The sequence below is a fragment of the Talpa europaea genome (genome assembly GCF_964194135.1).
Source record: "Talpa europaea genome assembly, chromosome: 9".
Classification (NCBI taxonomy): domain Eukaryota; kingdom Metazoa; phylum Chordata; class Mammalia; order Eulipotyphla; family Talpidae; genus Talpa; species Talpa europaea.
This window is the reverse complement of record NC_140076.1, coordinates 15,171,748-15,195,446: the sequence shown is the minus strand read 5'-3', so window position 1 is coordinate 15,195,446 and position 23,699 is coordinate 15,171,748. Positions and strand designations below refer to the sequence as shown.

The window sequence follows — 23,699 nt, the reverse complement described above, 5'->3', positions numbered from 1 at the left end:
AACAAGTTACCAGTCAAAAAACCGCACATTGCTGCCCCCTAGTCTATCCACTCAAAAGTAGATCTAGGTCTTTGGTCTTTCCTAGCCCCAACTTCTAGTCATAAAAGGGTAGTTCTTCCAATGAAACTAGTTATTTTCCAGGGGGGGGAACTTTATGAAACACTGCCAGGATGGCGCCAGAGCTAATACAGAATGTTAACAAGTTTGGGCAACATTTGCAGATCCCCTCACTGTCAGATTATTATAACCTATGTTTACCAAAGGCTCAATTACTTCAAGTTACTGTATTTCGCAACATAAGGGGTAGGAGGTGGGAAAGGACATATTATACAGAAAAGACAATTCCTTGACTGCCAAAAAGGTCTAGGACTATATTCCTAACACCTGACCTACAAGAGAGATAAATGTTTGCCAAGTGAACAATCTCAGTTTTCTTAGTCTTAAATTCTTCACTGAGAACTGACTTATTTGGCAGCTACTCTTGCCTTGAATTAATCAGTAGAGTTCACTCTAGGTCAACAAATTCTAAGATTAGCAATCAGAAGCTCCATATGAAAAATAGTCACTCAGGGAATGTACCCACAACGCCACCCCTGCCCCATGTTCATTGTCTAGCAATGCTGCTGGCTAGACACTACACATTAACTTGCGACTAGGAACTAACTATACCCCAAAGAAAGAATGAGTCTTTGGGTTTGGGCTGAGGTCTCAAAAAACCCTAGTACTCTAATGGTCAAGAAAAGAGTTCTTTTTTTTTTTTTTTTTTTAATAGAGGCATGCTTTATTTGTTTGCTGGTTTGTTTGTTTTTGTTTTGTTTATACATGCACTGGGTACAGTCAGAAGCGCGGGAGGGTGAGAGAATTCACCAGAGCCAGAGCGGGGAGCAGAGCAGACAGAAGGACCGAAGTACACTGCTGAGGGGAGCAGCGGGCGGCAGGAGAGGTCTGCGCGCCATGTGGGACCCTCCTCCAGTGGCCTGGGAGCAGCCGGGGATCGAACCGGCGCCGCAGAGGCCGCGGGCAGCTTCGCAACCCAGCGCTCAACCGCTGCGCCACCGGGGAGGCCCAAGAAAAGAGTTCTCTTAAACAGACATATCTGGGGAGGAAGGAGATCCAAAATGGGTTGATTTGAATCTATTCCTATTCCTACAACAAGCTCACCTTCAGAAGATCAGTTCAAGGTGACTCTGACCCCAAAGTCTAACGTAACAATGGAGTTTTAGGCTCTCCCCAAGTATCCAGGTTGGTTGAACCTTCTGCAAACCAGATGGCTATTTCACTAGGCTGGGAGCATTTCTACGGAGTTCTATGGGAACAAAACTTACTCTGAAGTCAAGGCAGTCAGGGAGATGTGTTTATCTGGTCCAGCTATCAGTGTTAGCTGAGAAGTTAGAAAATGCTGATTTTCCTATAAGCAGCAGCCTTATATACCACAACACACCTTACAAATGAAATAAGGATTAGTCCCAGCCTGGAAGGGAACTCAAAAAGCCCTCTCTAGGTAACACCAAAGGGTATCCTTCCTCTTAAAGGACTAAAGAGCCCTGGGTTCATCCCAGCAGAGAAGATTCAATCTCTATGTAGAGGTCTAAGTTCTACCAGGAGACATCTGGCCTCTGAGCTAAGGATAAATAAACTCAGAGAGTCAGCAAGATGATTCTGTAGGCAAGAAAAGGTTTCCGAAGCACTTGTTAATAAGCCCTGATCTGTAATAGAAAACACAGCCCAAAGGCTGTTTTTTAGGAACCAGTAAGTCCCCTAAGCATTCCTTCCTTTAGTCTTTACTCCTCATCAAACTGTCAGCTTCTGATAATAAGTACTTGCTTAATAAAATCAGTGTATTTTGGAATAGAAAAAGAATCAACAGTCCATCTGCAAGACAAGAACTTGGCTCTATACAAATACCTTTTAAAACTTACATGTTTTGAACATTTTGGCCTTTAATTATACCAGTAAAATAAGAATATTCTCATGGTAAAAACATTTCAGACAGTATAGCGAAGTCCCCCTTTGCTCTTTCTGCAGCCTTCAATAGAGGTGCATATCCTTGGAGACCTAGAGAGCTGATGAGGAAGGAAAAAAAAAAAAAAAAAAACCCACCAAAAAACCAACATCCTCCTTCCCCCATCAAGCACTGCCATCAGGGTCCAGGCAGGGTGCATGGATGGATGCTCCTTCAGTTACGTATCTGTTAAAAACCAGGCTCTCTACAGACCCACAAGTGAATTTCCTAGTCTAGTTGAGGCATCCTGGGATCTTGAAGAAAACACTGGTAGCCCCTTGTGTGGGTTCTCAAGACCCTGGAGGCATCTGTGGTGGCAACGCGTGGCTTTCTTCACAAAGGCTCGCAGGAGAGCTGTTGATTTTGGTAAAGTGCCCTAAACACCTTGGAGGAAAAATACTAAATAAACCACTGACAACAGCAGCCCCATGAGGGCTAGGATGCCTGGGCACAGCATAATAGTGGGGAAGAAAGCAGCATTAGTCTTCTCATCTCTTGCATTTGGTTGGTCAAGAGCCAGTGTCTCAAATTGTCAGATAGCAACTGGTCAGCAAGGGGATAGTTGATTTAAGAAAGAAAAAAAAAAAATTAAGAACCAGATTTTTAGGATCGTATGGGACAAATGATCTATTAATATTAACAATATTTGAGTATCTATGAGTTAATTTTCTACAATTCTTAGAAGCAGATATGACTACCACCACTAACATACTAAAGATGAGAGAGCTGGTGTTCAGAGAGGTTGGGTTACATGCCCAAGTCATCTAGCAAGTAGGTGGAGGAAATCAGATTTTGAACCCAGGTCTGCTGAACGCCAGAGTCTTAAGTTCTCTCTCTCTACATTATGCTGTGACACTACATGGACTGAAGAAAAAGCACCACACCTTTCAGTAAAGAGGACAAGGTCCAGCTGTTGGCACTCAGCAGTTGTGACCTTAGGCAAGCTGGCAACAAGATCAGCTTAGGTTTTCTCACTTCTACAATGAGAAGGCCAGACAAATCTAAGTTTGTGACACGCCTGGGGTATATGCATAAAACTCCACTGGTACCATATGGTCAAGGCCATATGGACTATGCAATTCCAGCAGCAGTACTCTGGAATGAGAGCTATGACAACATATAAGCAGTTTAAGACGTAAGACATCCCATCACCATCCCAGTGGCTAATCACAGTAAATGTCTTTACTGGGAAACAGGAAGGAGCAGTTAGGGCAGAAGATTCCAAAGGAAGTCTCCCCTCTATATACATGAACAGATTTTTCTCCGAACTCCATGTCCTTTTATTGCACAGGACACACCTCTGCTTTCTACCCTACAAAAAGCCAGTTTTTCAGGTCTTTTGTTCCATAAAAGGCCGGATGTCTGGTTGTTGAGTCAGACCGCAGTGTGCCTGTAAGTTCAGTTTTCCACAATGTACTCAATACACAAAGTTCAATCAATCCAAGACCCTATTCTTCCAGTGGGGGAAGCATGAATGACAATGACCAACCTTTAGCATTTGGGGACTCAGTTCCCCCCAAGGGCCCACCTAACAGGTACCTTCTGGGAGGAACACTGAAAATAATTATAGCAATGCCCCTCAAGTGGAAAGATCTTTTTCCGGGTTGCTCTCCCCCAAGCATAATCTTGCTGGGAGATAGGAGGTGAGGGTCAGCCCACTCGGTGCCCTGCCAATTCCAGGGAAGCAGCAGGGCCAGGGAGAATTTCCTCACGTGTTTCCAACGTGTTTCATGCATTTTATTGCTCATCTACCATGCAGATCAAAAGCACTGGAGCAGGTCCAACTATTTCACACAGAATCTCACACTCCAGGCTGGCTACAGCCCCAAAAGCCTTCGTTTCTTCACTTGAAATACTGCCCAATGTTATTTTGGGATATGACCTGATAGAGGAAGCCCACAGGGACTCCATGACGATAACCGTTCCAGCTGTGATTGGCTGCCCAGCCCCAGCGAGTGCCAGGATGGGTTTGTCAGGCTCTGCTGACAAATAGGACTCAGCAGCTAACACCTTCTCTTCACACCATAACAAAACCATGCCCAAAATCACAGAGTCCATACCTCATTGTGGATGGGGGTGGGGGCTGCTAGTGTCGCTCTCACAGGAAAGGTTTCAAGTTCTGACATGAACTGGCTGGCTGATGGAGTACATTTTCAAGCAGGAAGATAGCAGATCAGGGTTAGAGAAGGGAGTTTAAACAATCTCCTGCCAGTCTCACGAGAATGACATCAGTTCATTTGGTTGAGCAGATTAAATAACACCAATAGGCAAGTCTAGAGAAAAGGCTCATGGTAATGCTCAGATTCAGCATTTCTCATATTCAGCTGAATCCTTGAGGAATGTGTTTTTGTTAACCCCCTGATGGAGTTCTCATAGTGTCACTGTTGTGAAAAGTTTTTGCCAAGTTGTGGTGGCTACTGACAGGAAAACCACCCACCAAGAGAACTAGGTAAGCCCTATACACAAGCCTGGACTAGGAAGTTAGTGTGTGTGATGGGAAACTCAATACTCAGCTGTACCCACCTGAATGTCAACCCTTGGCTAAAAAGTCCAAATACACAGCCTGAAGTGACCAAATCTGCACTAACAACTTGTCAAGTGCCTAACAAATTCATGGCCATGGCAGGAGGCTGCTCCCATGCTGGAGAATGGCAGGGAATCCTGGTGGACAAGGAAGAGGCTGGGAAACCTAACCCTTGAAGAAAGGCAGATGGTAGGAAAGGAAGCAACAGCTTTGACAAACTTTAAGGAAAGGGGAATACAACAAACTTAATTACGGAACTACTTAGTTTTTCATAAAGCTTCCACCTTTTTGTCAAGGGTGGAGCAGGGGGCTATGTCTAAAGCAAACAATTCTAAAGAATATTCAGTACAATAAAGTTTCGGCCCTAGGTTCTCTTTCTTCTCAGTCTTTGTTGAATGGAAGCAAGGGTGAGCTGACCTACACCCAACTGGTAGGGACTGCAGTTAAAAAAAAACATGGTACGGGCCTCCCTGGTGGCGCAGCGGTTGAGCGCTGGGTTGCGAACCTGCCCGTGGCCTCTACGACGCCGGTTCGATCCCCGGCTGCTCCCCGGCCACCGGAGGAGGGTCCCACATGGCGCGCAGACCTCTCCTGCCACCCGCTGCTCCCCTCAGCAGTGTACTTCGGTCCTTCTGCCTGTACCCAGTGCATGTGTAAACAAAACAAAAAACAAACAAACAAACAAACAAATAAATAAACATGCCTCTATTAAAAAAAAAAAAAACAAAACATGGTACTTCTGATCCAGCAAGTGGGCTCATTCCAACACATTAACCTCCATCCCTGCCTAGAGAGCAGGCTAGCTGGTGCTAGCTGAAATGCCAAGAAAGAATCAACACACTGAACAGGCTGCCTCTTACACTGGGCACTTTCAGGTGAGGGGTTAAGCAGGTGGTAAGGCAGAGGGAGAAAATTCTCAGAGGCAGGCACCATCCTTTTACAGTTTAGAGCAAGCACCATCTCCTCCTGCACCACACTCAGTTTGGAATAACAGAAATAGCTACTCCAGGCTCGGAGCACTGTATTTCCCATCCCCAACCCTCAGTTTCCAAAAACTCTCAAACTCTCTCTTCTCTTATTCTACAATAGACTGTTTTTCTGGGGATAATAGGTAATTTCTTCCTGATACCTTCTGGTTGCTGGGTGGGAAATGCATTGCAGAGACAAGTCAGAAGACTCTTCTAGTATGCTTTTCTTTTTTTTAAAGATTTATTTATTTATTTATACAAGCACTGGGTACAGTCAGAAGTGCGGGAGGGTGAGAGAATTCACCAGAGACAGAGCAGAGAGCAAAACAGGCAGACTGACGAAGTACACTGCTGAGGGGAGCAGCGGGCACGGCAGGAGAGGTCTGCACGCCATGTGGGACCCTCACCCGGTGGCCAGGGTCGAGCTGGTGCTGCAGAGGCTGCGGGCAGCTTCGCAACCCAGCGCTCAACTGCTGTGCCACCGGGGAGGCCCTCTTTTTCTTTTTTTTTAAAGATTTTTCATTCATTTACACAAGAACTGGGGTATAGGCCAGATGCGTGGAAGGGTGAAAGGACTCACCAGAGACAGAGTGGGGAACACATCAGGCAGATTGATGAACTACACTGCTGAGGGGAGTAGCAGGCGCCACAGGAGGTCTGCAGCGCCATGTGGGACCCTCGCCGGCGGGGCGGGATTGAACTGGTGCTGCAGAGGCTGCAGACAGCTTCACAGTGCAGCACTCAACCGCCTGTGCCACCAGGGGAGTCCCTCCCCTAGTATGCTTTTCACAGACCCATCGTCAAGAAAAGATCACTATATATACACATAAGAATTCAGAAATTAAGCTCTGGGAAACCAAATCTCCAAATTCAAAGGATGTTGGAAAGAGGAATAAAAGCAAGTCCCTTTATGTCTCCCTGTTGAAAGTAGAAGAACTGACACAAATATATGACTATCATATGTTCTACCCCAAGGTGAGTGGTCAAGACGCATATTTAATTCTTACAATTGTCTTCTGTTGTAGGTCTTACCCATTTCAAGACATTAAATTACTTGCTCCAGGAAAGACAGCTATGATCAAAAGAGCTAGTCTTCAAACCCACATTCCTGATTCCAAAGCTCACACTCACTCCACCATAAGGTGCAAACTCGCCACCTTCAAAGGCTCCGTACCCCACAAGAAGTCTCCACACATGCTGAAGGATTAGTTATGTGAGGCCAGGTCACCAGGCCTCACTTCGTGCCTCTGTAGAAGACTAAAACCAAGCTATCCAAGTCTACAATGCTATGCATTCCAGCTTTCCTACTCTCTCTCTCTTTTTTTTTTTTGAGATTTATAAATTTATTTATACAAGCACTGGGTACAGTCAAAAGCGTGGAAGGGTGAGAGAATTCATCAGAGCCAGAGAGGGAAACAGAACAGGCAGACCGATGGAGTACACTGCTGAGGGGAGAAGCGGGCATGGCAGGAGAGGTCTGCGCGCCATGTGGGACCCTTGCCCGGCGGCCGGGGATCGAACCGGTGCTGTAGAGGCTGTGGGCAGCTTCGCAGCCCAGTGCTCAACCGCTGTGCCACCAGGGAAGGCCCAGCTTTCCTAGTCTTTCATATTTTTCATGGTTTATTTCAAATCAGTTGCTTTTTACCAAGAACCCTCTTAAGTCTACTTTTTCTTATCTCTGGTTTTTCTCACCTCTGGGTGCTTAGAAGGGTAGTTAAGGTACAAGGGGAGGTGGGGAGGGAAGAGTCACTTTGAGTCTAGGAAAAAGCAGGAAGTTCCATAAAGGCAGGTATCCGGTCTCTGCTGGTAACAATAGCCAATACAGTTTAATCCTATTCATTACACAAGGCTGTGGCCCCCCGAGAGAGAAATCAAACGTCCCTGGTCTCTGGGCGGCCTCAACCCAGGCCATCTCAACCCTCACTTTCTTTTTCTTAAAACAAACAAACATCCCACCCTCACACTTTCCTCGTCACTCAACCTAGTCTTTGAACCTAGTTGGCAGGCACCCTTCCAAACTGTAGGACAACTGCAATTTGTTTAGGGGCCCTACTCCCCAAACTGTGAGAGGGTAAGTACCTTTCTGGAGGCAGAAGCCAAGCAAACTTCACCCCCCTGCCCACAGACATGCTCCAACAATGGGTTAGCAGAGCTGTCTGTCCTCAAATACAGAGCAGAGTGACCAATTCCCCAAGACGGAAGAGTAGAACTGGGTGGGAAGACCAACTGCTTGAAGATATACCACAAGACAGCAACTACTTCAAAGATGAGAACAGCTTTGTGGAGACAAAGTCTCCACAGTCAAATACAACTTCTCTGGTCTTGCCCTCACCCCACAGACAGGGTCCAGCGTCCCTCTCCAAGGCACTCTAGGCCTAGAGTTACAGAGCTGATGGCCCTGTGCTGAATCTGTGCTTTTCCCTACTAGCTTGCAGGACCAGACTATATTCTCCTATTTTATGAGTGACCAGAAAAATGCCAGGCTCACAAAAGACAAACTACTTGAAAGGCGTTGCTCAATGAACAACCTACTCAAAAGAAGCCTCTTTAGACCCAATCTGTTAGTGTCCTCTTTTTCCTTTCATCCTTATTCCCCCACTCTAAACTTGTACCTAAACTCTAGACCTCCACACTGAGGAAGGGAGGACACTCCTGGATGCTGGCATCAATGGAACTGGGTTTCTTTTCTAAAACTGAAAAGTACAACTCCGAATGGGACTTGGCCATTTGGGTAAAAGCTCTTGATAGAACTGCAGCGCAGGGGAAAAGTCTGGAAAGGAAGCTATGGGGAGGTGGGACTCTGTGTCACTGGAGAAATTTCAATTTAATTACAAAAATATAGAAACTTGCCACTCTAATGCACCTCAACAAAATATTGAGGCTGAGGGTGTTGCCAAGGTGAAAAAGGGGGAGAAGATAGGCTGTTGGGCTGCTTGCATTCCTGTGGTGGGAGCCCCAGCAAACAGCAGCTTGGCCACTGCAGCAGCCATTGATTTTCCAGGGGTCGATATTCTGCTCCTACAGATCTGCTTGGCTAGAGGTTTAATCACACTGAGTGCTTCTGCTCAACATCTCCCCTGCACCTCCCCCTCCCCAAACCAATAAAACAAACACCAAACACAATGAGAGTTGGCAATAGATAGATTGTGTTCCCCACAGGTGGCCCCCACCCCAGAGAAATTTTAAGCCCCAATTCCACAGGAGTAAATACAAGGGAGAAGGAACTAAAGCTACAAGGGTAGTACAGAGGAAGCCGCAGGACAGACTCACGGCCCCAGAGAACCTTTTAATCCACTGCCCAACACTCCCACACAGACTCTTCTAATAACCAGGAGATGTGACATTAAAAAACCCAGGTTCCCATCTTGTGGGGGGTAGGGGTGGGGGTGGGGGATGAGGGTGGTGGACGACAGATTCTAGAACTCCCATAGAGCATTGCTTGGTTGAAACCTTGCCTTCTAGTTTATCAAGGTGGTGACTAGGCCTGTGCAATAATTCTGTGTTACCTACCTGGCCAGCCTTTCTACACACATCCTCACCCCCTAACAAAGGGCAGGAGAGGACATCTTTTCTAGGCAGAAACCACCTCTTGCCCATAAATGTACAGAGTGTTTTAAGGGTCACTAGCTAGCAGATTCAATCTGAAAATAATGAAACTGGGTCAGAGCCGGGCTTGAGTTACAGCAGTCAAGAGCAGTACGTATTTATGGAATAGGGCTGTTCTAATCCCAGCAGGAAATGAGCATTGTAGGGCCAAAGAAGGCAAAGAAGGTAGGGACTCCCTTTCTCAAAGTCAAGTGTTCCCTGTTAGGAAAGCAAACCACACAGACTTTGTTCCACGATGATCATCAGCTTTAATCTGAGAGCTTGAGTAAGCAAGACAGGAAAGGGAGAGAGGAAATGAACACGGAAAAGCAAGCAGAGTTCTAGGTATAAGAAGTTTAAGGGGAAAGGGGTATTGCCTTAGGCGTCCCCTCATATGCCTGCCCCTGAGGATTACAGCAGCCAGAAAGCCAGTTAAGGAGGTAATGTGCACAGCAGGAAGGCAAAGCTGGCATTGTACTGAACACAGCCTGAGGTCTAGGGGGCTGGCTGACTTCCTTGGGTTGGTATTTAAAGTCCTAAATTCATATCCACCAGTGATCTTCCTTACCATGGTGTATTGGATCAGAGAAAATTCAAAGATTGCAGAGAAGTGGGGAACAAACATCTGAAAATGGGGAGAGGACAGACTTTTAAGCCAGAAAAGTCACCAATCCCAAAAGGCCTTTAAAACCAAAAGAACAACTCTGAACATAGGGAGAGACATAATCAAATTGTAGAAATGAAAGTTGAAAGGGAAAAATATTCTTTTTTTTTTTTAAATGATGGTGGGAACTAATTTTTTTTTAAGACTTATTTTTTTTATTTATACAATAGCTGGGGTACAGACCAGAGGCGTGGGAGGGTGAGAGAATTTACCAGAGACAGAGTGGGGAGCAGAACAGGCAGGCGGACCAAAAGCACTGCTGAGGGGAGTAGCGGGCGCCATGTGGGTACCTGGCTGGCTGGGAATTGAACCAGCGCGGCAGAGGCTGCGGACAGCCTCACAGTGCTGTGCTCAACACTCTGCACCATCAGGGAGGCCCTGGAAAATATTCTTGATAAGAATCTCTATAAACACCAGTTCTTTTTATTTGGAAATAAGTGTCTCACTTTTACCTTTCCCGAAATGTCAGGAAATCACCTCCATTCATCTCAGTAAATAAACAATATTCAATATTCCTTCCACATCAAAGGTGACCTTAAGGGATAGGTTTGCTGCCTGTTTGAGCCTTCAACCCCTAGTTCCTACCTACAATAAAGCATGGCTTCTTAGCTTCCTTGGAAAGGTTAAAAAGGAGGGAAGCTGCAGCTCAGAAGTGAGTTTTGCCTCATGGCAATCAGAAATTATGTCACAATACCAGCCAATTCCAGGCTGACACCAGGTGGGGAAGATGGAATACGCTCAAGCCACAGAAGTCGATGGAGCAAGAGATCAAGCACTGTTTCCCAAAGGGACAACACTGGATCACAAAACAGCTTCACCACAGCTTTCATGTTGAATACCAAGTGTTTTAGACACATGAGTAAAAGAATACAGAGCTGATTCTATGCTTGATTTGTCAGGTAAGTGTAGACAGCTCAACTACCAGCGGCCCTCTGGACTGAGTTCTTAGGAACAGATTCTTACTCCAGTGTGGGGTGGCCCTAGTACATAGAGCATTTCTGTACATAGAGCATTTCTAGAACTTAGTTTATTTCTGGTTCAAAAACTTCAAGTCCCCAAGGACAGAAAAGAAACTGGCTTTCTGCTTTTGGTTGGCTTTTTTGGGGAGGACAATAGCAGAAGCTAAGGCATGTTCTTTACTGCGATAATCTCCCAGCTAGCTCTGTGGAAGGTTATAAAAGAACCAACAGGAAAGAAAAAGGAAAGGGGGATGGGTGAAGGAAAACCATTATCACCAAGGCAACTGAGTTCATCCATACATTGACTCAAGAATTTCAGGAAATTCTAGTTTTTTAGATTTCTTCCTTCTACAGTAAATGTGTCTTAAATCCTCCTGGGAGTAGACCTAAATCCAGACGCTACAATTTTGCCTGGAAATCTTAACCCCATACCTCTTTCTTTCCTTTCTCCAAAGAAAAGAGAATAGGGCCTCCCTGGTGGCGCAAGGGGTTATGACACGACCTATGAAGCTATCGGCAGCCACCCCAGCATAAGTTCAACCCCCAGCCAAGGAGGTCACCATTCCTCTCTCCTCCTCCCCCACTGCTCCCCTCAGCAGTGTATTTCAGTCAATCTGCCTGTTCTGTTCCCCACTCTGCCTCTGGTGAATCCTCTCACCCCCCACACCTCTGGCCTGTACCCCAGTTTTTGTATGCATACATAAATAAATCTTTAAAGAGAGAATATAGAAGACAAAACCTGTTTGGGGGGCCTCCCTGGTGGCACAAGTGTTGGGACACAACCTATACAGCTATCTGTAGCCATTGCTGAACAAGTTCTATTCCCGGCCAGCCAGGGAGCAACCCACATGGCACAGCAGACCTCTCTTGACTTGCCCTGCTGCTCCCCTCAGCAGTGTACTTGGGTCAATCTGCCTATTCTGTGCCCCACTCTGTCTCTGGTGAATCCTCTCACCCCCCCCCCACACCTCTGGCCTGTACCCCAGCTCTTGTATGCATGGATAAACCAACCTTAAAAAACAAAACAAAACAAAAAAACAAAAACAAAAAAACAAACAAAACAACCAGGGCCTCCCCTGGTGGCACAGCAGTTGAGCGCTGGGTTGCGAAGCTGCCCGCTGCCTCTGCAGCGCCGGTTCAATCCCTGGCCACTGGCGAGGGTCCCACATGGCGCGCAGACCTCTCCTGCCGCCCGCTGCTCCCCTCAGCAGTGTACTTCGATCCTTCTGTCTTTTCTGCTCCCTGCTCTGGTGGATCCTCTCGCCCTCCCGCGCTTCTGATTGTACCCAGTGCTTGTATAAATAAATAAATCTTAAAAACAAAAACACAACACCTGTTTTTGGAATGTGGCTTTCTTCTTTCTCTCAAAGGAGCTTTTTGCCGATCCTTTATAATAAGTTGGTCCTAACAGTAAAATCACTGGAAATCAGGGAAATCAATGCTCTTGTTTCTGAATATCCTCGGACAAGTCCTTTGCCCTTTCTGGACCTTAAGTTCCTATTAAGTAAAGTGGGGGTGAAAGGGAGAAGAGGTAGGCAGGGTGTCTGTGTTAGTGTTGTGAATATTCTGTGGACTGGTTCATGCTGTCTGTTTGACTACATTTCCCAGAATCCCCTACAGATGGGTTTTAGATATAATTCAGGTTCTGCTAATTCAGCAGGCTCAAGATTAGATCAAAGTATAGCAGAGACCATATTTCTGTCTCCTTCACTTGTTTCTGCAGGAACATTTTTGTTTTATCTTTCCAGTTAACTAGGTGCGGGTTCTGGTGGCAGCAGCTGCAGCTTGATTCCACTTTACCACCCCCTGGATAACAGATGTAAAACAATAATTCTCCTAATGTCTCTGAGTTAGGAGTTTCCCTGGTGGGTCAAATCTAGGACCAATTTCTGGAACAGGCCCAAAAGGCCCAAAGTGTCCCTCAATCCTTCTAACAATTTTGTTAGCCCAATTCTCTATATTAAATCCCTCTCTATGAAATATACCTAGTTCATTTAAGAAAACAATGACACAGTGTTATCAAATGATCCCCTCAAAGAGTAGTTGTGAAAGAGAGAACAGAATTATTAACAAGCATATTCTTTGCTAAGGTAGTGTCTTCTGAGGAAAATGGGCAATGTGGGGGAGGTTTAGAAATTTAAAATATATTTGCCCAGTACAACCTCCTTTGCTTCTTCCTCTTTTTACAATCTCCTTGGCATTTTCTCCCTCCCACTCTTAGGTGTTGGGGGGTTGAACTGCTCATACAACTGGAAAGTTGAGTCAGCACAAAGCTTCTTCCCATCCCTCTATTCTCTTCAGGCTTTTACTCTGCTTAGGATAGCACTACTGGCCCAACCCAAAACAGTATTCACTGGGCTTCAGGGAGACTTGGGCTAAAATGGACACTAAGTGTCTTCTTCAGCACAGGACATGTTTACAAACTCTTGGAGCAAAAGAACCAGGGGACAGTGGTCCCCATAGCCCTGCATGGCTAATGAATGAGGACAAACTTGGCCTGCACAAGATCCCAGCTTATCTTCTTACACCAATTTCTGGTCTAAGCAACCAACCACTAGCTTCCTGTAGCAGAGCTAGGGACAAACGGAAAAAAACCAAGGTCAAATCCAAGTGCTGTCCTTGGTGGGAGAGGGTACTTCCTCGGGTCCTCAGTAGGGCTAGCTGACCCCAAGAGCCATCATACTAGAGGTAATGCCCAATTGGCTTTTCAGATTCAAGTTGTTCCAAAGAAAACAAAAGGTTCTACCAAGAGGAATCTGTGTGAGACACACAGGCAGGAAGCAGAGCTGAGCCTCCAGTGACTAGAATAGAAACAGGAAATGGGCCCAGGAACAAGCCTAAGTGATGTGCTGCAAGAGGCACAGGCTCTAGCAGGCACCAGGCAGTCAGTGCTGGGGCAGTGTGACTAAGATGGAGACACGACGGGCCAGCATTGCTAGAGAACTGGAGTTCTAGAGACGGGATGGCTACTTGCACAGGGCACACACACATGCTGCTCTGAGCAGGCTGGGTAGGAGTGACAGGGGTGGGGATTTCCTTTTTGAGACTGAATAAATTGGCTACAAATCAAGAGGAGATAGATAGTTAGCTATGAAAAAAAAAAAAACAAAAAAAAAAAACAGGCTGCCAACCTCAGAACAGCCTAGCTTCTCTGGTACCAAAATCACCAGTAGCATCTGTGTTATCCCTTTGCAAATAAGCCACCAAAAACCTAGACAAACATTGTTAGTGCTGCCTCCTTTCACAGCGAAACGTTAACAAAAAGGAACACCAACAGTGTAAAATTAAAATTCTTCAAATGTAATTTTCTTTCAGCTTTTTGAGGATTTCTGTCACTCCTCCCAAGTAAACTTAGATAACAAAAAGCTGCCCCCCACCTCCTCCCCCGCTCAGGTAGGGCAAGAGCCTAGGGGCTACTCAACAAAGGTTGATGAGCATCACCCGAAACAGGTCCGAGCACTCAAGCACCAGCACCAACATTAAAAACTGCCTGAAGAAAAGGGAGAAGTACCAGAGAAGTTATTTCAACTAGGTTTTGAAGTCAAGGTAGAAGTTTGCTGGGCATGGTGAGGGACAGGGGAACATCTAACAGAACAACGGGAAGGGAGGGCTAGGAGCGGTGAGGAGCTTCACTACACCTGAGTGGCCAGAGCTGAGGTATGCTGAGCCTTGGAGTCCCACAATGATTCTGGACTACAGGCATGGGGAGCCAAGACCTCTCAAAAGCACCCACAAAACTGGTGGTGGTCTCCTATTCCCATTCCTCACACCCAGAGAATACTTAAATTTTACTACACACAGTAAAATTTATTATATTCCGTAAGTCCTCAGCTTGTTATTTCACTTGAAAATTTTACTTTCAGCTTTTAGGATCTAACTTCTTACTTCTAATCACTAGACAAGAGAAATGCCTGGGGACCTTGTTAACAGTGCTGAATTCAATAAAGTTGGGCCCAAGAATCTGCATGTCTCGCAAGTTTTCAGGTGAAGTATGCACTGCTAGATAGTAGACCACACGTTTTTAGCAGCAGAATCTGACTCAAATGAGCTTTAATCAGGGCACTGTTCAAAGAATTGCACAGAACAGGGTTTGATTCCATTCAACACAAGGGGATCCAAAGAACCAAACTTAGGTCAACTTTCATTCGACCTAACGTCAAATTTGAGGTGATTCCCTGGTGAGGACCTCTAGCAGTCCTGCCCTGTAGATCTGGCCATCTTCCCCTCTCCCTCCCACCATCTATCAGCTGCCTTTCCCACATATGCATCTGTGTCTGCATCACAAGGAGTCTGGGAAATCAAAAGTGAAATACACGTTTACATTCCTTCATTTTAGGACAAATCTAGTAAAATTTAAAAGGCAAAGCTATGAGGCTTTTGGCAAAAGCGAAGAGAATCAAATTGTCCCTGTCTTTCCTCTACTGAGTGGGATATTAAATATCAGAGAGAGGTGATTCAAATTCTGGTACATTTCAATCTCTGCCCTTCCAGGACAGCTGGTGTTCGCTGTAGCTCTTTTCCTGGTCTCATTCCTAACCTCTAAGGTTTGAATTCTATAGGAACAACAAATCTCCCTCTCATTTCCTTTGTCCAGATCACTGTTAAGTCATGCTCTCAGGGTCTGAGAACATCACAGAAGGGAAAGATGAGTGCTAAGAGCTACTATGTTGTTAAGTGAAATCAAAGAATGACTTGGAACCCCCCAAGTGATGATAATACCTACATATATTTAGCAAACATTAAAAATCCCAATCTGTTCTTCACCTCACTCTGAGTATCAGTAACCTCCACTCCTCATCAGAGGAAACAAATATGATCCAGATCTTTTAACAGCAGCCTCTTAATAAGTCTTTTGGTCAAGGTATCATCCCTTAAAGCTAACTCCATGAGTGCCTTCGAATCCATTTTTTCTTCCACTGTCTATACTCTTAATATTCTGCCACCATCTCCACCCTCCCATCCATCTACCTCACACACATGCAGGTCTTGAGATGAAGACTATTTGGGCTAATCCAACTTCCTTTGCTGGTTTCCTTCCCACAAGCCTTCAGAAATCAGGTCCTCTCCCCATCTAAATTAAGATCCAAATAACGTGCTTAATGACAACTGTAACAACCCATTTTCCTTGAAATATGAATTTGATGTGGCTCATTCTCCTCCCTTCCCTCCACTGGATTCCAGAAATATGAAACAATCCTGGTCTCCTCTGATCTCTCCACTTACCTAACAGGTGCATCTTACAGCCAACTACAGGCACTGTCCAGGGTGCAGTCTGGATTCTCTTGCTGTACTCCACAGCCTGGGAGGCCCACCTCATTCCAAGCTGTAACTACTAACCATCACACAGACAACTCGCAACTCATCTTCTACCCAAATTTTAGTCTCCTATCTCTAATTAGTAAGCAAGCATTTGTTTTTAGACATTTCATTATACTGACCTTCTCAAAACTCAGTTTTTCTATTAACCTTTCTAGTTTTGTCGATGAAATCTCTCTTTTTTCTCCCAATAAGGATTGTTAAATCTTCCAAAGGATCCACTAATTCTCAGTTCTTTTTTATTTTTTTTTTAAAGATTTATTTTATTTATTTATGAATACAAGAACTGGGATCTAGGAAAGGTGTGTAGGGGTGAGAGGATTCACCAGAGACAGAGTGGGGAGCAGAACAGGCAGAGCTACTGAAATACACTGCTGAAGGGAGCAGTGGGTGAGACAGGCGAAGTCTGCTGTGCCATGGGGGTAGCTCCCTGGCCAGGGATCGAATTTGTGCTGCAGTGGCTGACGATAGCCTGACAGTGCTGAGACTTAACCTTTTGCACCGCTGGGGAGGCCCCATTCTCAGTTCTATAGATCTTTTTCTTGCACATCTCACAATTAAGGCTAAGTAGCTATGCGAATGAGACAGAAGGATAGAACTACACATTTCTAGTCAGAATTATTTAAACAGTTTTAATAATGTGCTTGCTTCCAGACTCTCCACTTTTCAAACGACACACCAATGGATTTCAAACTACATACCAATGAATTGCTTTTATAAATCATTAGTATTAATCATGCTATTGCCCAATTATATATTTGCAGGCCTGTAAGATCAGATCCAAATATCTTACTTAGACTACCTGTATCCCAACCCCTGGGATCTAGCTTCCCTCCTATTACTACCCATCTCAGCAAGCCTTATCTTGACCTAAATCCTCAAATATCATCAATACTATACCCTCCCACCCTGATCTGTGGTCTCTGCTCAGGCTGTGTTTCCCCTTTCCAACCACTAAAGTACATCCACATTTAGCTCATTCTGAACTTCTTCCATGAGGTCTTTTCCCCAACCACTTAGGCAGACATGCATCACTGACTTTACCAAACTGGCATCCTCCACCATAACGTTCAGGCACACATTCTTCTGTCTATTACTAATGAAACAGAGGAGGGCCCTTCAGGAGAGCAAATGTAATATCCAAAATTATAGGTATGAAGAGTTCAGATTACCTCTAAAGTCAATGAAGTCCAAGCACCTGTCTACTGCGTGTTTGCCTTCTATGTAAGACCCACAGCAAACAGCTCACCAAGGTTTTACTCCAGGGACAGGGAACTTACCTACTGGGGCTTTTGTTTTGTTTTTGTTTTTTAATATCTTCATCCTCCACGAAAGGAACTTTTATGTCACACTTGGGCTAAAACTTGCAGCCAACAGGTAAGTCAGCTGTTTTATTATATATTTTTTTAAAGATTTATTTTTATTTATTTATACAAGCACTGGGTATAGTCAGAAACGCGGGAGGGTGAGAGAATTCACCAGAGCCAGAGCAGGGAGCAGAGCAGGCAGAAGGACCAAAGTACACTGCTGAGGGGTGCAGCGGGCGGCAGGAGAGGTCTGCGCACCATGTGGGACCCTCCTCCGGTGGCCGGGGAGCAGCCGGGGATCGAACCGGCGCCGCAGAGGCCGCGGGCAGCTTTGCAACCCAGCGCTCAATGCAAACCAGCGCTCAACCGCTGCACCACCAGGGAGGCCCATAAGTCAGCTGTTTTAAAGCAACAATGTAACTTGCCAGGTTTGATTTTTTTTAAAAAGATGTTCATTCTGGTGGACAGACTTGAAAGGAAAAGAAACAGAAGTCAGGAGTCTATGGTAAGACACCAAGTGAGAGAGAACAGAGGTCTGAAAACAAACACAGGTAATTGGGGAAGTGTAGTAGACACCAGATTCAAAAGCCATTCCTGAGGTAAGACTAGAATCATTTTGATCAACAAAGGAAGGGATCCAGTGATGAGCACAGAGTGGAGGACAGCTCCTAGGATGGCGCTGGCAGCTAAGAGCTGCCCTATTCCAGTAAGAAACTGCCAAGGTTGCAGTGGCAAGGTAAGACCCATTTTTCCCAGGTCTCTTCTTTCCACCATTCTTAAGTCATAGCCTTCCCACCAGATCATCAAGAGTCAAATTACAGCATAAGTCACCACTAGTATTCAAGTTACCACTGTGGCTTCCTACTCTAGGAATTTTTTCTCACCCTTTCAAAGGACTGTTACTCTAAGTATGGTCTTTAGAACTTCAGCACCACCTGGGAGCTTGTTAGAAATGCAGTCTTGGATCTCACCCTACATACTGAACCAAAAGTGGTCAGGGTAGAGATCAATTATCTGTTTGAATTAATCGCTAATGATTTTTAATGCATGTTAAATTTCAGAAGCATTGATTTAGCTCACTTCTCCAGATCAGGACTAGCAATTCTTTATCTATTTTCAGGCACTTACAGAAAATTCTATCCCAGGTATACTTTGAAGACCGAAATATAAATTTACAAACACGCCTCAAGTAAGAAAAATTGGGGAAACATTCATTTTTCAAGGGAAACCACATATACTTCGATAGATGACTTAAATAGAAGCTTTTAAAGATGCAACTCTGTTATTCTCAAAATGACTATAATCAAAAGTCAGATACCAATTTCCAGTTGAGTCCCTTAAAGAATCTGCCCCCAGTGGGGCCTCCCTGGTGGCTCAAGGGGTTAAGCACGGCACTATGAAGCAATTGGCAGCCTCTGCAGCATGAGTTTGATCCTGGGCCGGCCAAGGAGCAATCCACATGGCGCAGCAGACCTCTCCTGACTTGCCTGCTGCTTTCCTCAGCAGTGTACTTCGGTCAATCTGCCTGTTCTGTTCCCCACTCTGTCTCTGGTGAATCCTCTCACCCCCGGCATCTCTGGCCTGTACCCCAGCACTCGTATGCATAAATAAATAAATCTTAAAAAAAAAAAAATTGCCCCCAGCCCCAAAAATTAAAGACTTAATGAAATACTTTAGAGCTCCGCTTACTCATTCCTTATAAGAACTTTTTAACAATTGGGCCTCCCCGGTGGTGCAGCGGTTGAGCGCTGGGTTGCGAAGCTGCCCGCAGCCTCTGCAGCGCCGGTTCAATCCCCAGCTGCTCCCCGGCCACCCGAGGAGGGTCCCACATGGCGCGCAGACCTCTCCTGCCGCCCGCTGCTCCCCTCAGCAGTGTACTTCGGTCCTTCTGCCTGCTCTGCTCCCCGCTCTGGTGAATTCTCTCACCCTCCCGCGCTTCTGACTGTACCCAGTGCTTGTATGTATGTATATATCAATCAATCAATAAATAAATCTTTAAAAAAAAAAAAAAGAACTTTTTAACAAGACAGATGACAAGCCTTAGCTTTATTTCTTCCTAAGGTCACTGCCAGAAAATACAAATGAATTAATCCATCCTCTAAAACACAGTTTTGGGCCTTATTGCAATAGTCTGTGATACCTGCTCTGTAGGCAGTAAAAATATGATCAAACTGTCCCCTGTCAGATGTATACTTTTGGGGTGAGCAACATAATGGATATTGTTCAGGTTCTTTCATTCAGTCAGCTGAAGTCTTTTGTATGCCAGGCACTTTGGTGGCCATGAGAAAGAGCAAGTTAGTCCTCACTGAGCTTGCATTAAATAAACGAATGACACTTGAGATAAGCACTGACAAGAAGCATGGGTGCTACAATAGTCTCTTAGGGCAAAGGCTCCTGGCACAGTTTGCAGTAGTGGAGCTTTACAAGGGTTGTAAATCCAAATCACCTGGGACCAAACCAAATGCCTAAGCCCTAGCCCACATCAAACAAATCAGAACTCTGTGAACCTGACAATCAGTTGTTTATTTATTTTTAATTTATTTTTTATTTATCTATGCATACAAGAACTGGAGTGTAGGTCAGAGGTGTGGGGATGGTGAGAGGATTCACCAGAGACAGTATGGGGAACAGAACAGGTGGAGCTACTGAAATACACTGCTGAGGGCAGCAGCAGGTGCAGCAGGAGAGGTCTGCGCGTCATATGGGACCCTCGGCAGTGCCTGGGGATAGAACCGGTGCTGTAGAGGCTGCAGGCAGCTTCGCAGCCCAGCGCTCAACTGCTGCACCACTAGGGAGGCCCTAGTTTTAAAGATTATTTACTCCCCAGATATCACACAGCCAATGTAGAAAACCACTGGTCTTGGAAATCACGAGATATTAGTGGGGCACAGAGGTCAATAATACAGTGCGTGCCCTCCAGGAGCTGCCCACCTAGTGAGTACAGATGTTAGCAAAATGCTATGGTAACATAGATCCAACATATCTCAAGTGAAGGATGGTGTTTCTCTTGGTAGAAGGACAATTGGAAAGTGATCCCAGAATAAGTGTGTTTTTACCTGTATCAGCAAGGTTAGGGTTCTAAAGATGGGTGCTGAGGCACTGAATTATTCTTTTTTTTAAAAAAAGATTTATTTTTATTTATGCATATAAGAGTGGGGTTATAGTCCAGAGGTGGGGGGGAGGGGGAAATTCACCAAAGACAGAGTGGGGAGCAGAACAGGCAGACTGACTGAAATACACTGTTGAGGGGAGCAGTGGGCGAGAGAGGAGAGGTCTGCTGTGCCATATAGGCTAGCTCCCTGGACAGGGATTGAACTCATTTTGCAGTGGCTGCCGATAGTATCACAGGGCTGAGACTTAACCTCTTGTGCCACCAGGGAGGCCCCTGAATTATTCTTTATGCTTTTTAAATTTGACTTAAATATCTCAGGTTTTTAAAAAAGTAAAATAAAAAAACTGCCTTTGATCAGTGAAAGCATCACAGAAGTTATTATAATTGAGGTTTATTTATTTATTTATTTATTTTTAATAGAGGCATGTTTATTTATTTGTTTGTTTGTTTGTTTTGTTTATACATGCACCAGGTACAGTCAGAAGCGCGGGAGGGCGAGAGAATTCACCAGAGCGGGGAGCAGAGCAGGCAGAAGGACCAAAGTACACTGCTGAGGGGAGCAGCGGGCGGCAGGAGAGGTCTGCGCGCCATGTGGGACCCTCCTCCGGTGGCCGGAGAGCAGCCGGGGATCGAACCAGCGCCGCAGAGGCTGCGGGCAGCTTCGCAACCCAGCGCTCAACCGCTGCGCCACCGGGGAGGCCCTATAATTGAGTTTTGATGCTTGATAAGAAAAGAGTTTTCTGAGGAATTATCTTGAAGATGTAGTTTGAAATGTGAATAAGTGGAGTTGGAAGGAAAAGTATATACTAGGCAAAGGGAAGAATGCAATGTCTGAATGCAGAAGTAGCATGGGGCATTGCAGAAACAGAGAGCTGAGAGCAAAGAGCAAGCAAGAATGAAGTAAAGGTTTCCAATGTGACATCCCTGGTCAAGTAGTATCAGCAGCACCAAGGAATCTGTTAAAATGTAAATTCTCAGACCTCACTCCAGACCTACTAAATCTGAAAATTGGGCAGGAAGGAACAGCAATCAATGTTTCTGATACTGTGGTAATATCAAGGATTTGGGATTTTATTCTAAGATCAGTAAAAAAGAAATGGAACAGGTTTTTTTTGTTTGCTTTTTTTTTTTTTTTTTTGCATAGAAGAACTGGGGTGTAGGCCTGAGGTACAGGGAGTGAGAGGATTCACCAGAGACAGAGTGGGGAGCAGAACAGGTGGCTCTACTGAAATACACTGCTAAGGGGAGCAGCAGGATAGACGGGAGGAGTCTGCTGTGCCCTATGTGGGTCAGCTCGCTGGCCGGGGATCGAACTCAGTCCACAGCGGTGATAGCGCTGAGATTTAACCTCTAGGTCACCAGGGAGGCCCATGGAATAAAAGTTTAAATAAAAGGATAACATGACCAGGATATCCGCAAAATGGTCTGGCATTAATAGCTGAGCAAGAACTCAAAATCTCATTTTTGTAATAATTACGATCAGAAACCACACTGTCTTTAAGGATCACAATACCTTTAGGGCTAAGTGGGTAAGGTGAATAAGTAAAGAGAGTGATGTGGAAAACTATCATCTACTCCGGAGCCAAATACAAATAGGTGTGCTATAAATATTTGCTGAGTGAAGTAACACACTGACAAAGCTAAGAATCCCTTAACATAGCTGCTTAAGAAAGGACAGAGGATATAGGGAATCCTGACTTCTCCTTTCTTAAGATATGACTGTTTCCCAGCTTGGCTAGGCAAATTTGGCATCAAACCAAAATTTCAAAGAATAAGCACCTTTGATTTCTTGGTCCAAGAAGCAGAGGGATAAAAAGCAATTCAACAAACAAAATGTCAATAACCCAGCCAGTTTACCTCCCACATGGAGCTCCTATCACAGAGCAAATGACCCATTTGGATGAATCTACAGCAGCAGCCTGAATATGGGTATGTTCCCTGTGAGAGGCTGCCCAGGAACCACCCTCCCCCCTGAGCCGAAAAGGCTGCCAACATCTTCACTTCCAAAGGCATATCAGAAGGCCTTGGATTCAATGATGCTAGGCTCTCACCTCAACCCTCATGCATGTGTTTGTACACTAGGCTTCTCAAGATTAAAACACACCCAATACAATTCTGCCCAAAGGTCACTGAAAGCAAACAAACTTTTTCATGTGGAGCAACTTACAGCATCATCAGATATCTACAGATTGGGTTCTTGCCACAATAGCACCTTGCCTAGATTTAGCCACAGACTGTAGGTGATAAGAGAATGGTTACACATCTCTGACTGAATCAGGTTGAAAAGTACATTCCAGTGAAGCACAGGATTCAGAAAAGGATCACAACAATCAATGAAAGGGAACAAAAAGTGATTCTGTTATTTAAAGGCTTCCTCCAATTCCTTAGTTGAGAAAGTCAACAGTCTCAGAAGTCTCAATCAACAGCGCTATATATCCTCGCCTGGGAAGTCTGACAGGTAAGTGCTGAGGAACTTCACAAACTTTGCCCCACTAAGGTTACTGCTCAGAGATCTTCAGGGAAGCCATAGGGGGCTTCATGATGAACAGATCCTGCCTCCTACCTATTCCTTTAAGGTCCAGAAACAACATCCCCCAAGTCTTAGAATACCTAAAACAAACTTCAAATCCACGTAGAATCAAAATATCCAAAGACTCTTATTTGGGCATGTGTGGCTCCATTTCTATTTCCTAACTGCAGTAGGATTTGTACTGGAGGGTTTGCAAACTACTGTTTTACTAGGTTTCAGAGCAGCCCATTTTCTTCCTGTGTCCAGCAGATTAACTTCTGGGGCCTGAGTACTTGCCTATACACAGGGGCAGAACTAAGACTAGGTATAAACGTTCCCAGAAACAAGCCTACTATATTAAATAATTGGTGTTAACTGTCTTTCAGGTGTCAAGTACAGTCCTCCTGCCCTCTGAGATGATAATGATGATAGCTGGCATTTATGGAGTGCCCACAATGCACCAGCACTTTCTCTATATTAACCTTTAATGTTAATAACCACCCTATGAAGTGGGTGCTTTCAGGTTCACTTTACAGATGCAAAACCTATAAGGCAGGCAAAGGTTAAGTGATGTGCCCAAGCTACAAATTTAGTGGCAGAGTCAAAATGCAGACCTAAAAACTGTGCCTCTGCAACCTCAAGTTCTTGATCAGGGTATGGTCAGTCAACTCCATAAACTCTAATCAAGCATCTAGGCACTAAGCACTCTACTGAAGAAAAGCACCTATTCACACAAACAACCACCAAAAAACA

At 45.0% G+C, this 23,699-nt stretch overlaps 1 protein-coding gene across 3 annotated transcripts in view; it reads right to left on the bottom strand.

Moving 5' to 3' along the window:
• Positions 1-23,699, bottom strand: part of ARID1A (AT-rich interaction domain 1A) — a gene marked incomplete at its 3' end in the record, with an annotated part of 43,832 nt that overhangs the window by 16,670 nt on the left and 3,463 nt on the right. The gene's annotated exons all lie outside the window — the stretch shown is intronic.